General features: G+C 41.2%; 1 protein-coding gene across 3 annotated transcripts in view; it reads left to right on the top strand.

The window, feature by feature from the left end:
• The window catches only part of LOC136880312 (uncharacterized), a 1092102-nt gene that overhangs the window by 541187 nt on the left and 535277 nt on the right, over window positions 1-15638 (top strand). For 2 of the 3 annotated variants that reach the window (XM_068229158.1, XM_067153292.2), the window contains exon 1: window positions 14322-14429. The exons of the other annotated variant lie outside the window; for it this stretch is intronic. The gene's annotated coding sequence lies outside the window, so the exon portion shown is untranslated. Of the gene's footprint in view, window positions 1-14321; window positions 14430-15638 lie in introns of those variants that run through there. 3 annotated transcript variants of the gene reach the window in all.

Raw genomic sequence — 15638 nt, 5'->3', positions numbered from 1 at the left:
GCAACATAAGAACCACTTTAAATAAATTAGATGTACTTGTCAGTAGTCAAACTACTAAGGCACTAAATTTATTAAAATTAATCATCTAATTTACACACATAATATCGTCATTCACACCATTCATTTATGCATCTAAGAGGTGAATTTTTTTATGAAGACTTGAATGGCTCTAAAGAGTTCATGCCGCGGATGTTATTTGAAACCGAGTTTCACAACATAATAGGCAGCTGACCTGCTGAAGGTAATTTCGAAGACAGGTACTGGAGGGAACTCACAGTTGGGGATCTGAACACCAACACGACTTCATGAGTTCTTCAGATTTCAGGAGGGGAGATTGATTGCAATAAGGTGTAATATGTGTATTATAACGTACGGAAAATATAAATTTGATGCAGGAATTCAGGAATCAAGCACTGAACCACAGAACTAGTCAACTACTGCAGTTCAGGAAATAAATATTTAGCACAATATGCTCCATATTATAGAGAGTGTGATAAGAGTTCATAACTTCTCCGGCTACTTGGCTAAATGGTCAGCACATTTGACTTATGTTCAGAGTCCCGAGTTCGGTTCCCGACCGAAAATTTTACTGAGTATGTTTAATTCGTCTGGCTCTGGGACTGAGTATTTGTCCTCGTCTAAATACACATATACCTTTATATACACAGCACACCGCCTAGCAACCGCCAGAGAAACCCACAATAGAGAATACATCCTTCACAAAGGGCTAATGTAAGGAAGGACACCCGATCGGAAAACTGGGCCAAAATCACATGCAGCACCGACCTAATAATATACTGAAAAACAAGGCCAAGAGTAAGAGTGGTGGTAAATTAACTGTGTATAATTTTAAGGGCATAGCCCTTAGACTAAGAGCCTTAGTGGCTCAGACGGCAGCGCGTCGGCCTTTCACTGCTGGATACCGTGGTTCCAATCTCGGACACTCCATGTGAGATTTGGGCTGGACAAAGCGGAGGCGGAACGGGTTTTTCTCCGGATACTCCGGTTTTCCCTGTCATATTTCATTCCACCAACACTCTCAATTCACATTTCATAGCATCTGTCAGTCATTAATCAATCAATTTGGGAGTGGCGACCCCATCGTACAAATACTAATAGCTCATATGTGATTCATTCATTACATCCCTGACCTGCTCAATGACTGGCAAACAGGTTGTAGGTTTTCATTTTTTCATTCCTTAGACTTCAATGCTACATCGATTTAACCAAACATGCAGTATCTTAGTACAAATTCTAATACAGTACTGTAGTACGAGATAGATAAGTCAAATGTTACGAGCTTCAGACGACGATTTATGTAACAGAATGTTACAACAGGGTAATCGATACCCGAATAAAATCTGTACGTGTATAGGAAGTACATTGTTAAGACGTTCGCCTCCGTAGCGTAACGGATAGTGTTATTAGCTGCCGTCCTCGGGGGCCCGGGTTCGATTCCCGGCACTGCCAGAAATTTAAGAATGGTAGGAGGGCTGGTGTGTGGTTGGTTTGGTACATGCAGCTCACCTCCGTTGGGGGTGTGCCTGAAAAGAGCTGCAGCACCTCGGGATAAGGACACGAGTTCCGTTGGCAGGAAATTAAGAAGCGCCTGTAAAGGTACAAAGATGCAACGTCAGCAAATGATCTGATCTTCATATGTTTGCAAAAACCCGTTTCAGCAACAGAAAAGAGAAAGAAGAAAAGAAGGAAGAACGGAGAGGATAGGGCAATCTTTATTCCTCTTTATTACTCGCTCAGTGAAGAAAGTACCTACGAAAAGAACGTGATCTCTGGGGATGTAAACAAAATACACAATGTCCTACTGTATCTACTGGGAAAACATACAAAAGTGAGCCATTTATCACCGAAGGTTCTTTTGTGTGTGCTATGAAGTGAATAAAATGCGTTGTACCGAGCTCGATAGCTGCAGTCGCTTAATTGCGGCCAGTATCCAGTATTCGGGAGATCGTGGGTTCGAACCCCACTGTCGGCAGCCCTGAAGATGGTTTTCCGTGGTTTCCCATTTTCACACCAGGCAAATGCTGGGGCTGTACCTTAATTAAGACCACGGCCGCTTCCTTCCCACTCCTAGCCCTTCCCTGTCCCATCGTCGCCATAAGACCTATCTGTGTCGGTGCGACGTAAAGCAAATAACAAAAAACAAAAAAATGCGTTGTATTTCTTTTTACGCTGAGATATTTCCTCTGTTGCATGTAATTTATATATATTATATGCTAGTTGCTTTACGTCGCACCGACGCAGATAGGTCTTATGGCGACAGTGGGACAGTCAAGGGCTAGGAGTGGGAAGGAAGCGGCCGTGACCTTAATTAAGGTACAGCCCCAGCATTTGCCTGGTGTGAAAATGGGAAACCACGGAAAACCATTTTCAGGGCTGCCGACAGTGGGGTTCGAACCTACTATCTCCTGAATACTGGATACTGGCCGCACTTAAGCGACTGCAGCTATCGAGCTCGGTGCATGTAATTTAGATATAGAGTTCTTTTATATATGGTATTGTGTATTTATACATGATATTTTGCTGGCTGCATGGCTACTTGCCAAATGCCAAATAAAAAGAAATTTTAGAAACATGCAAAAGTTGCGTTTTACGTAGTAGAAGAGGATTTTATTTTGTCATTCCTGAATTTAGTGTAAATATTCCATCCATGTGCGAGTTACAAATTCAACTCAAACTTCTACTTAAGTAATTTTCACACATTGGAGTCGAACTCGAGGCCTCCAGGTGAGAGGTAGGTGCGTACCCGTACATAACAGGGCTGGTGTAAAGCAATTGAAGTTAAATTTATGGATTACGTCTTTTGACTAAAAGGCTATATCTGAGTATGATAGTGAAATTGCCCTTGAGTCAAATCGGGCAAATAATATACTACCTTAGAGGTTACCCCTTCGTTAGAGAAACATTCGTGCAGATTTTCAAATCACTATTGGTATCAGATTGAACATGCAATTAGGGCCCAAATGCATATCTACGTAATATCAGGTAACATATAAACAGGAGAGTTTTCCATCTATTCAATATATACCGGTAGTTGTATTTACAATGTTATTTACATTACATTGGACTAGTTTCAAGCCTACTCGGGGTCATCATCAGCCATATTTAAACATAGCCTACACAATATTTGATGGAATCCTAAAACATGTTTCTAAGCAGTAATAACCTTATGAATATATAATTATGATGTGTGGTTGAATTAGCCAAGGTGCCATGGCGCTCAAAATGTTGCAAATGAAAGAGAAATATTACGAGTGACATGTATGTATGTATGTTTAGTCCTCAGCCTGAAGGCTGGTTGGATCCTCAACAGCTCCGCCATCAGCTGTCATAAACGGCCTAGGCATCACTGAAGAGGCGTACTAGGGAAATGAGGAGTGAGGTAGTTTCCCGTTGCTTTCTTCACCGAGCCAGAAGTTGCTATTACATAACAGTCTGCCAAGCCCACTGAAATGCATGCACCAACTGACCCTATAAGCAACATTTTCATACCGTTCATAGCAGGGACTGGCTGCAAAAGGAATGGCATTACTAGCACCACTCATACCTCAGTCACTTTCATATTGTCAAAGCCAAGGATAAAGCTGAGACAGATCAATGAAAGTAACAATATTGCTCTAGCCTACACCAGAAGACATAGTGCACCGTAAACACAACGTCCTGCCAGCAAAGGCATACGAGTGACATAGGTGAGCAATATATAATACAAGTACATTAAACACGCTAAAAAGTCTGGGTATGAAGGTCATAAGGAGATGCTCTGTGTTGTAGGTCAATTTCAGTATGATTTTAGACACATGGTGTATCAGATTGAATTCAGTAGGTCCTGGTAATACATAACGGTTGTGGACCGTGTGCTATGGTGCTATTGTGTTCATTCTTAGTACTTTAGTACCTTAGTACTTTATCTACATGTAACACACCACACTAACAACCACCACAGAAACACCCAATATATCCCTTCACATAGGTTTGGTGTCAACAAGGGCATCCGCGTACATCTGAGCCAAATCTACGTCAAGTAACGACCCCAACTAATTCGGAAAATGTCCGGGAAGAAGAAGAAGAAGATGTAGGTCTTCCTGTGTTATGTGCAAGTCCCTCGCCATCATCTCTGGGAGATAGAGAATGCCGACTGATGTAACAGTTTGGAAGGGACTATGTCGACTGTTTCAGCAGCCTTGCTCATCGATGTTCTGTCGTAGTGTTTTCGAAATGGTCTCCTGTCTTTCATTATGAACGAGAATTTATTCATTCTGATTCTAACCGATTTCCAAATGTATTGCTAAGAAAGAAAGAAAGGTAACCATTGCTATAGGTTTGTAATTGTTTTCATAATGACGCACCTGACAGAAAGAGTTGCAATTGGTATACTATATAGGCCTACTAGGGTTTAGGAAGTACCCACCGCATACAAGGGACGGTATTCACTCGAATATATCTATTTATTATTACCAAAATTAACATTCTATTACAACTGCCGTATTAATTGAAACTATATAGGCATTATAAGACGTTTTTCATTGATGAACTACATGTCCTGATTTCTTGCGGGATATTTGCACCTCAGTTTCCGCAGAGATGCATTTAGACCCTACTCCCACGATCAAATTGATACCCCGTCCTAGGGTACCGATAGTGATTGGCAAAGTGGTATGAATGTCTCTCATATGAAGTGCTAATGTCTGATATTTGAATCAAGGGCAGTTTTCACTATATTATCCGGCTGCTGCCTTTATGCTTACAGTTTTTTTTAATTTTTGAAACTGGAAAACTACCGGAAATATTTTAACCAACTTCATATTTATCATCCACCTCTCCAAAGGTAGGTTTTAAGCTCCATGCCATTTCAAATTCCTGGAACTGACTGGGGGGTTAATATAGAACCGAAAGTGTGATTTTATTCTCCCACAAGATATACAAAACCAACCTGAATGGAAATCTGCCAACCTTAATGGAAATATACTTCCAAATCACTTTTCTCATATGCATCTTTACCACAGGAAGATTAAGATGGGAGATATCATTAACGGACGGTTTTGCACGCTAAATCCGAGGGGACATAGCCCAAAAGGTGTTCCACGTGGAGCAGATTTCTATCTATATAAATAAAATCATAACGACCATGTGCCTGTACACTGAATGTTCTGGCGAAATTTTCGTACAGTTATCCGCTTCAGATCTAATAATGACCATCTGCATATTTTGCAGCTTTGGTGTCTGTCTGTTTGCCTGAGTTCTTATAAGTAAAAAACTACTGGATATATTTCTACTAAACTTCATTTTTAGAATCTACCTCCCTTGGGAAGATTTTAGGGCCAACTTCATTTCTAGGTCCCTAAACAGACACGGGGGGCTTATAGTAGGATCGGAACAGTGATTTTACAAATACATTACCAACCTAAATATATATTTGTTAAATTATGTCTCTCAAAAAACTGTAAAAGAGAAATCAAAACTTTCTTAAGTCCTCAATATTTGCGACAGTTTAGCCAAGTAATGCAGAGGTAGGTCTGAATATTGCTCCCGGTCTTCCCTATCCATCTTATTCATCATCATCATCATCATCTGTTTACCCTCCAGGTTCGGTTTTTCCCTCGGACTCAGCGAGGGATCCCACCTCTACCGCCTCAAGGGCAGTGTCCTGGAGCTTCAGACTCTTGGTCGTGGGATACAACTGGGGAGAATGACCAGTACCTCGCCCAGGCGGCCTCACATGCTATGGTGAACAGGGGCGTTGTGGAGGGATGGGAAGATCGGATGGGATAGGCAAGGAAGAGGGAAGGAAGCGGCCGTGACCTTAAGTTAGGTACCATCCCGGCATTCGCCTGGAGGAGAAGTGGGAAACCACGGAAAACCACTTCCAGGATGGCTGAGGTGGGAATCGAACCCACCTCTACTCAGTTGACCTCCCGAGGCTGAGTGGACCCCGTTCCAGCCCTCGTACCACTTTTCAAATTTCGTGGCAGAGCCGGGAATCGAACCCGGACCTCCAGGGGTGGCAGCTAATCACGCTAACCACTACACCACAGAGGCGGACTATCCATCTTATTCATCATCATCATCATCATCTGTTTACCCTCCAGGTTCGGTTTTTCCCTCGGACTTAGCGAGGGATCCCACCTCTACCGCCTCAAGGGCAGTGTCCTGGAGCTTCAGACTCTTGGTCGGGGGATACAACTGGGGAGTATGACCAGTACCTCGCCCAGGCGGCCTCACCTGCTATGCTGAACAGGGGCCTTGTGGAGGGATGGGAAGATTGGAAGGGATAGGCAAGGAAGAGGGAAGGAAGCGGCCGTGGCCTTAAGTTAGGTACCATCCCGGCATTCGCCTGGAGGAGAAGTGGGAAACCACGGAAAACCACTTCCAGGATGGCTGAGGTGGGAATCGAACCCACCTCTACTCAATTGACCTCCCGAGGCTGAGTGGACCCCGTTCCAGCCCTCGTACCACTTTTCAAATTTCGTGGCAGAGCCGGGAATCGAACCCGGGCCTCCGGGGGTGGCAGCTAATCACGCTAACCACTACACCACAGAGGCGGACTCCATCTTATTACTGTTCCATAATTACACAAGGCAATAAACTTCCACAATTTTTTTGTCAATTTAATGACTATGTGAGTTGTGTTAATTTTGATTAATAGCGGGGAAGTATTGCCAAATTTTACGAAGAGTTTTGTATGAAAATAGATTTTGGATTTCAATTGTTTAAATATGTTGCCAAAAATTACCTGTTAGACCTTCGTAGTTTAAACACTTTCTGCTCTAGTTATTTTAGTGTGCGCTTCTGCAATACTGCACTTTACAAAAACATTCCAGTTTTATGTGTTCTTACCCTGCTTTCCACGTTGAGGCTGTCAAAGGTTGTGTGAGGGAGCGGGGATAAGATATGATAAAAACACTCAATGTGTTGATGACACAATATTGTTATTTTCCTGACAATTTCGGGGATTAAAATGTTCCTTTTAACAATAATGAATTGTTAACAAACGTGGTACTAACGTTTTATATCAGTCATATCAAACCCCTTACAATTATAGTTGTTTTGTATCCGATAAACCGGCCCCGTGGTGTAGGAGTAGCGTGCCTGCCTTTTACCTGGAGGCGCCGGGTTCGATTCCCGGCCAGGTCAGGGATTTTTACCTGGACGTGAGGGCTGGTACGAGGTCCACTCAGCTTAAGTGATTAGAATTGAGGAGCTATCTGGCGGTGAGATAGCGGCCCTGTTCTAGAAAGCCAAGAATAACGGCCGAGAGGATTCGTCGTGCTGACCACACGACACCTTGTAATCTGCAGGCCTTCGGGCTGAGCAGCGGTCGCTTGGTAAGCCAAGGCCCTTCGAGGGCTGTAGTGCCATGGGGTTTGGTTTGGTTTGGTTTGTATCCGATAATAAAATACATTTCTTGACAAAAGACATTGATCGATGCAGTACTATTACATTTGTCTCATGGCACAGGTCAAAGCAAAATGTATTTTCTTTATTATTGCCATTTGTTTTACGTCGCACCGACACAGATAGGTCTTACGGCGACGATAGGATAGGAAAGGCCTAGGAAGGGGAAGGAAGCGGCCGTGGCCTTAATTAAGGTACAGCCCCGGCATTTACCTGGTGTGAAAATGGGAAACCACGGAAAACCATCTTCAGGGCTGCCGACAGTGGGGCTCGAACCCACTATCTCCCGATTACTGGATACCGGCCGCACTTAAGCGACTGCAGCTATCGAGCTCGGTAAATGTATTTTCTACCGAAGTCCCAGTCTCATCTATGGCTGTGATAGTATGGAAGCTGCCGGGGTATGGGTAATGCAGATTAACGACGTTCGGAGCACAACCAGTGCGTCCGATTGTTATGAAAGGTGTTGCTCACAGAGTCAGTCGTGCTGCAATAGCACTGTCTGGCCCAGTGAGGAAGGTGGTAATAATAATAATAATAATAATAATAATAATAATAATAATAATAATAATAATAATAATAATAATAATAATAATAATAATAATAATAATAGTTGCATATCACACTAACAACTTTTATGGTTTTCGGAGACGCGAACATGCCGGAATTTAGTCCCACAGGAATTAATTTACGTGCCAATAAATCTACCGACACTAGGTTGACGTATATGAGCGAGAAATATAGCAACTTACTGTGTTATTGAACATGGACCTACTCGATATGCATTTTGCCTGCAGTTGTGTAAGTAACTTTTTAAAGCAGCGTCCCATTTTCTTGTTTTCATTTTAATATTGTGTGTTGAAAATAAACCCCATTTTTGATCCATTATTTTATTCCTGAGGGTTACGGGTTCTTGCCTTTCTGTCCTTCTCTCCCCTTTTTGTCTACGTGCGGGTCCAGTTGCGAACTGTCTTAGTTCGTTCCAGTCCATCCATGGCAATTTATGAAGAGAGGTAAGTGAGGTGGGTATTAGTGATTATGCCGTGTATCTTGATGTGTTGTTGTAGCGGGTGGGGGTGTGTGAAGTGATAGGCAGAGCGTGGTTCGTTGCTGGAAGGTTTCATCGACGGGTTGGATTTCTGTGAAACAGAGCTTTATGATTGTACAGCACCACTATGAATGGATCTGAAGTTATGTTATTTTGTGACATACTTCCACTTGCATATCGTGTATAATTTTGGTTTTTAAGTTTACCATTGTTGTGTATTACCCTCCACATTACCAATTTTGTCTGATGATATGGAGAATATACAAGACCCTGTGAGTATAAACCCTCCTTGTGTTGATCAACAAAACGTTTCCATTCATTCGAATAACGGTAACAACAATGTCAATGCTCCAAAAACAATCGATCTAATGCACTTACCTCTGATATCAACAGTGAGCCTGTATGTCATACTTCACATCCGATTACTAACTGTACGCCTCTAACGTTGCTCTTGATGTTATCCGGAAGTGGGATTTGAGGTTCTCCGGTGAGGAGAAGTGTTTTTCAGTTATTGAATTTTCGGAGATGTAATATTTGTGATTCAGTCGTGTATCTTGGCGTGTTATTGTGGCGGGTGGGGTTGTGTGACAACTCAGAATAAACAAATATGTAGCTAGTTACGACTGGAAATACGAATATATGATAGGCTACTGCAATTGAACCACAGTTGGTGATTTTCCTCGTAATATACGTTTCATTTCATTCTCAAATAACTTTCGGCGGTTTTTTCTTCTGTGATATTTTTTGGTTCTTTTCAACGCTCTATTTTATAGCACTTATAGTCCTTGTATCATTTTTCTGTCCTCCCTAAAAGCACTGCCAATCTGACCGTGAGGGAGCCTACCGATCACTGGATCAAGTAGTTTACGAATATCCAAAGCTGATTTTTAATTTGGGATATCTCTGAAAGTTAAACAAACGTATCACATTTTTAGATATCAGTATCTGGATGAAACCCCAGTTGTTGATCTATCGATCGTTTGGTCAGTACTAATATTCATATGCATCTTAGGCATTATCTCCTTGGCAAGAATAGATTGTTTTCCGAGCGTACCATTGTTCCCGATTATAGGTTCCTGTACGCCAAAGGAGGCCACTTCTAGAGCCACGAACTCTGCTGCAATGATTTCACATCAAATATACCAAAAGATCCTTGCCTTTGGCGATTAGTTCTTCTGTGATTCTTTTGGTTCTATTTTACAATCTGTTTTATAGCACTTGCTCATATTACGCTTTAGAAAATCCTTGTATCTTTTTTCTGTCCTCCCTGATTGCATAGTCTATCTTTCAACTGAGAAGACATCACTTGCATTTAATATTCTGTAATACTGCATGTATCGCAGCCTCACATGTTATGAAAAGAACACTACTCACCGACGACGAATTCTACCATCATCTGCCCATTTTTTCTTCTATAATGCCTTGCTTCTTCACTCTACGACCATTCAACCATCACTAATCAGCTGATGCACTCTTTGAAATCTCCGAGACGTAACTACCAATATTCTACAATGTTCTTCCAGTGTCTAGTACATTATTCGCCGCCTTTGCACATATGCGTGTGCGTGTGTCTTTTCTCTACTCCACGACTCCCCTCTAACGGCTATTTATTTGACCTTGAGCAAATTACTGTTGTTAAGAGAGATGTAGTATTTCTGTGCCTAAGTTATTTATATAATATATATAATAATAATGTTGGTATGGTATGATGTATGAACATTTGTTTTCCTACGATGACTTTTGATTTCCATTGTTTTGAAATCGAGTGCCTTGCCTTGTATCTTTAAAGGGAACTTGATTTCGAACTAAGTGTTGTCCCTGGACGAATATCTTCGTGAAATTATTCTATTACGTTACCTAATATTGGACTGAACTTCCAGTTTTGTGGATGATTTAGCCGAGTGATCAAATACTATAACGCGGACAAATTGTACTACCCTCCAACTCCTTGTCCCTTTAAACCTTTCACCACATTTGTATCCATTTCTTGTTCAGGTAATATTTCTCTTTTACCGATGTTTTTTTGCCCTTGGCATGTCTGTGTATCTCTCTCGTGTAAGAATTCATGGTTGTAAAGTTTGTATCTGTACATGAAGTTCTAATTTTGTGAGCGTTGACTGCCTGCAATCTTTGACTTGTAACCTCTTTGAATCTTGGTTGTAATTGTATTTCCTGTTCGACTTAAACTGTTGAGGTTATGTGGTTAAAATATATTAATTTTGAGGATTACAGTTTTTCTTTTGAATTTGTAAACCTCCCAATTCCTGGCTCTAAGAATTTGTTTCTTTTCGTTCCCTCTTTTTTCGTAAATGATCATAAATGAAGGCCGGTATAACTGTGTATTATTTCGATACCAACTAAATATAATTATAGTTCTTGATATTCGAGCTTGCTTTCGTCAATACTGTTAACTTGATCCCAAGCATTTTGGGGAAATCTGTACTCTGACAATTATTATTATTATAATGATTTCAGCGATTCGTAAGTTAGTACTGTCTCCTGCTTCTAGTGTTAATACGACAGTGGGGGTTTATATGGTATTGAAAATTTATGTTCATATGATATTTTGGCATCTGCTTCATAACTTGATAATCAACAGTGATCAAATTTCAGTCATATATATTACCGGTATGTTACCTGGTGTGATAAAAATTACCCCTTTACAAGTTGCTAGCGGAAATAAACAAACATTTCATTGGTACAAGTACATTTTATTGGGGTAGTATTATTATTATTCCTACCACCATTTCAGATAACAGACTCAAGTAGTCAACGAAAAAGCAATCTAGTACCCTCTTGCCCGCTCAACGGATGTGTAGGGAGAGTTGCATGGACAATAGGGGTTACAGCAGATCATACACCAAAATATTGATGAAAGGGCAAAAAGATACTCGTTTATGTTTTTATCTATTGCTGCATAAATATAGTGCAATGTTTTACACGATTTGGATACGTTTATGGCAACAGTAGCAAACTGGAAACAGGAAAGGGGATTACTTGTTTTGCTGTGCATCAATATGCTATTAATAATTTAACGAAAAAAGATAAGTAAACTTTTTCACTAGGCCTTTCGTAATATTTAAGAATAGAGAGAAAAATGTCTTTAACATTAATATAACTGTCGGATTATTAACTCGCCAACTATCAATTATTGACTGACTTTTTATATCATCACGTGAATACACTTAATACGAAATATTATTGGCAACTCATATTTTTTGCACAGCTCATAAAATTAAGATATTGGCTGCAGAAAAATCGGCTAGCCTTTTCACCACATAGATTTCCACAATATTTTTATTCTGCAATGCTCTCATTTTGCCAACATTAATAGCTGTAAGTGCCATGGTTCATCAGTCAGAATGTTTGTTTGCCTGCTGAAAAGATATAGAGTATTCATTCCCAACAAAGGTAGGAGTTTTAAAATTAACATCTGCAAAGTGGCTCCTATTTAACTTTGCTAGATGTTCAAACGAGTATCGAAGAGAATTCCTCCATCAGCATATTTCCCCCGGGAGAACAGACCAGTCGATGTGTAGTGTTCGTTATACAGTGCTCATTTCAGTCCCATAATTTCACTCTAAAGTTGAGGGTCAGAAGAAACACTATACTAACACAAAAATGTATTTATACTTGAAAATAATTGAAATATAGTTGAATAACTCAGAATTTGTTGGTTGGAAACCATCTCTTTTTAAGCATTAACAGTGAGAATGTGAATAAAATTATCCTTTAGGTTGAACACATTTTGTTATAGGACGGAGCTAAATAGAAATATTGAATGATATGATTTGTCTAATCAACTGGAATTATTCATATTCAGAGCTGTTCTAACTAAGGTGGGAATCTTAGTATGCCTATGTATCTACAGCTGTTCTGGGTTAAGTCTCCGTGGCTCATGCGGCAGCGCGCCTGCAAGATACCGTGGTTCAAATTCCGGTCACTCTATATGAGATTTATGCTGGACAAAGTGGAGGCAGGACAGGTTTTCTCCTAATACTCCGGTTTTCCCTGTCATCTTTCATTCCAGCAACACTCTACATTAACATTTCATCTGTCAGTCACTTACCATTGCCCCAGACGAGTGTGACAGTTTTCGGCAGCCGACACATTTCCTATCATCGCCGCTAGACGGGGGCTTCATTAATTCCATTCCTGACCCGGTAAAATTACTGTAGGCCTAAACAGGCTGTGGATTTTCACTTTCATCTACAGCTTTTCTGCATAGGATAAAAATCTAATTTTATGCACGTGTCCACAGCTGTTCTGACTAGTATAAAAATCTGAAGATGCCCGCGTGCAGAGAGCTGTTCTGAAAAGGATAATCTGAAGATGTACGCGTGTACACAGCTGTTATTATAAGGATAAATATCTGAAGATATCCACCTGTACACTTCTCTTCTGAAAAGGATATGAATATGGATATATCCACTTAATTCAACAAAACATGTCAGCTTTCAGTTCGGATTTTATGTATTAACTTTTCGTTACATTAAATATTGTGTGAGACCAGCTCCATTTTTCTGAGTGTTCGAATCCAAGGCTGAGCGGTTAACGTCTTAGCCTTCAATCATCGGGGTCCCGGGTTCAGTTTCCGGACGGATCGAGTTGTTTTAATTTTAAGATGTTAATTCCCTACGCTCGGGAACTGTGTGTTTGTGCTGTCCCCAACATGCTTGCGATTCTCACACTACATGCATCACACTAACACGCTGTTCCCCACTCACGGTGGAAGCCACCCACCGTCATCGAAAGGTCTAGTTTTTGAGGGCTGCGCCAAGCTTGCAATAGACACACGAAGAAAATAAAAGGGAAGGTTTGCAGTGCTCTGTGCCGTTTAGTACGGGCTAGAGCAAGTTTGTAACTTTCATTCATATGTCTGTCTCATCCGTAGCTCCGACAATAACAAGCAGAAGAACAGGTGGCCTAAACCACCATTCCTTCTCCAGACAGTCTCTATGATGAATGCTGTGAATGTGTCAATCATTGGTCGGTTAGTGTATGCATTTTAGTAGTTTGATGGTCCTTCTGTTACAAATTAGGAAAGCAACAGAAAACTAGCCGGGAACGACTTGATGGTGACATCTCGGCTGTGTCTCATAGTTGGGAAACAACCAGCCATTAATGTTAATGATACTACGGCCCGCTAATTTTTATAGTCTTTCGTGACGCCGAGATGCCGAAAATGTTGTCTCGCAGGAGTTCCTTTATGTACCGGTAGATTTACCAGCGTATTAAAGCAGTGACTGCACTGAGGTATCCAAACGATTACTTGTTTGCTACCGACTGGAATTCCTTTCAAATCCTCATAATTTTTTCTGATGAAATCATAACGGTAATAAGGCTTTTGATTCTACGAACCATTAGGCTAAGTACTTTTACGGTGTTCGGAGACGCCAAGCTACCGGATTTTTGTCCTACAGGAAGCCTACGTCCTGGAAAATCTGTCAGCAGTATTTGAGCGTCTTCAAATACCATCGGACTGATCCGAGATCGAACCTGCCAACCTGAGCTCAGAAGACGAGCACTCTACCGTCTGACTATTCAGCCCGGTTAATTCTTATTTCCCGTTATCGAACTGTTAAGCGTTTCCTTCTCTTCCCGCCCCCATTAAACTGGCGATACAACTTCGCTTTGCACTGACCTCGTCTTTCACAGTAGTTTATCAGCGACTGTGTCAGGAGGTAAGAGAGTTGTCAACACCCAGGTGAACAGGAACCTAAGAATAATATTTACTAGAGATCAGCTGTAGGAGGCATGTACCTGCGAGTGTAACCGACGTCTCCCGAGTTGTTCCGAAGTGTGAATGAGGAAATACGGAGCTCTCAGAGCGGACGCGTGCGCCAGTCATCCCCTCTCAGTTCTCGCGTGTACCACACAACCTCTCCTGTCCGTGATTCGCCTCACCACGAGTTACTGCTGAACGTTCCCAAAGGAAAGGGATAAAATTACCTGCCAACAAGATTCCAAGGTATGGTAAGTAAAATATTTATTTACTGCTGGTACTAGTATACAATTTAACGTCGGCCACTCTGTTGTTATTGCACGAGTGCCCAACCGCGCGTGTCAACGAGTTTCTTTTTAAGTGCCCGCTCGTATTTTGGGGGAAATTATGGTGTGTTTACAGAACACTACCAATTCTGTCGTATCTTCGAATGTCGCCTCGACTGAGTGATTTGGTTGATTAAGTTCGCGATTCCCGTCCTCCAGGCTCGGAAATTTAATCCCATTGCAGTCGGGCATTTATTTCGAGAAATAAAATGCAATATGAATGCGTCGGTGACATACATTTTTGGGACTAATTTCTAGAATACCGGCGTCTCTTAAGACTGATGATGATAATAATGAAAATCAACAGCCTGTTTCCAGTCATTCGACCGGGCCAGGAATGGAATGAGTGAAGCCCCGATCTTGCGGCGAGGATAGGAATTGTGCCGGCTGCCGAAGCCTGTCGCACTCTCCTGGGGTACTGATAACTAGCTGACAGATGAAATGAGATGTTAATGGAGAGTGTTGCTGGAATGACAGGGAAAACCGGAGTACCCGGAGAAAAACCTGTCCTGCCTCCCCTTTGTCGAGCACAAATCTCACATGGAGTGATCGGGATTTGAACCACGGTTTCCAGCGGTGAGAGGCCGGCGCGCTGCCGCCTGAGCCACGGAGGCTTCAGATGATGATGATGATGATGATTATGGTAATAATAATAATAATAATAATAATATTAATAATAATAGTAATAATAATAATAATAATACCGAGCTCGATAGCTGCAGTCGCTTAAGTGCGGCCAGTATCCAGTATTCGGGAGATAGTGGGTTCAAGCCCCACTGTCGGTAGTTCTGAAGATGGTTTTCCATGGTTTCCCATTTTCAAACCAGGCAAATGCTGGGACTGTACTCTAATTAAGGCCATGGCAGCTTTCTTCCCATTCCTAGCCCTTTCCTGTCTCACATCGTCGCCATAAGACCTCTCTGTGTCGGTGCGACGTAAAGCAACTTGCAAAATAATAATAATGATAATAATAATAATAATAATAATAATAATAATAATAATAATAATAATAATAATAATAATATAATATACACTCTCTATAATGTCGCTGCCATTGCTGCCGGTCTCGAAACAGCCGCAAACGTAAACGTTCCTTATTATTATTATTATTATTATTATTATTATTATT

The sequence above is a fragment of the Anabrus simplex genome, chromosome 1, assembly GCF_040414725.1.
Source record: "Anabrus simplex isolate iqAnaSimp1 chromosome 1, ASM4041472v1, whole genome shotgun sequence".
NCBI classification, from domain to species: Eukaryota; Metazoa; Arthropoda; class Insecta; order Orthoptera; family Tettigoniidae; genus Anabrus; species Anabrus simplex.
This window is presented reverse-complemented; position numbering and strand designations above follow the sequence as displayed.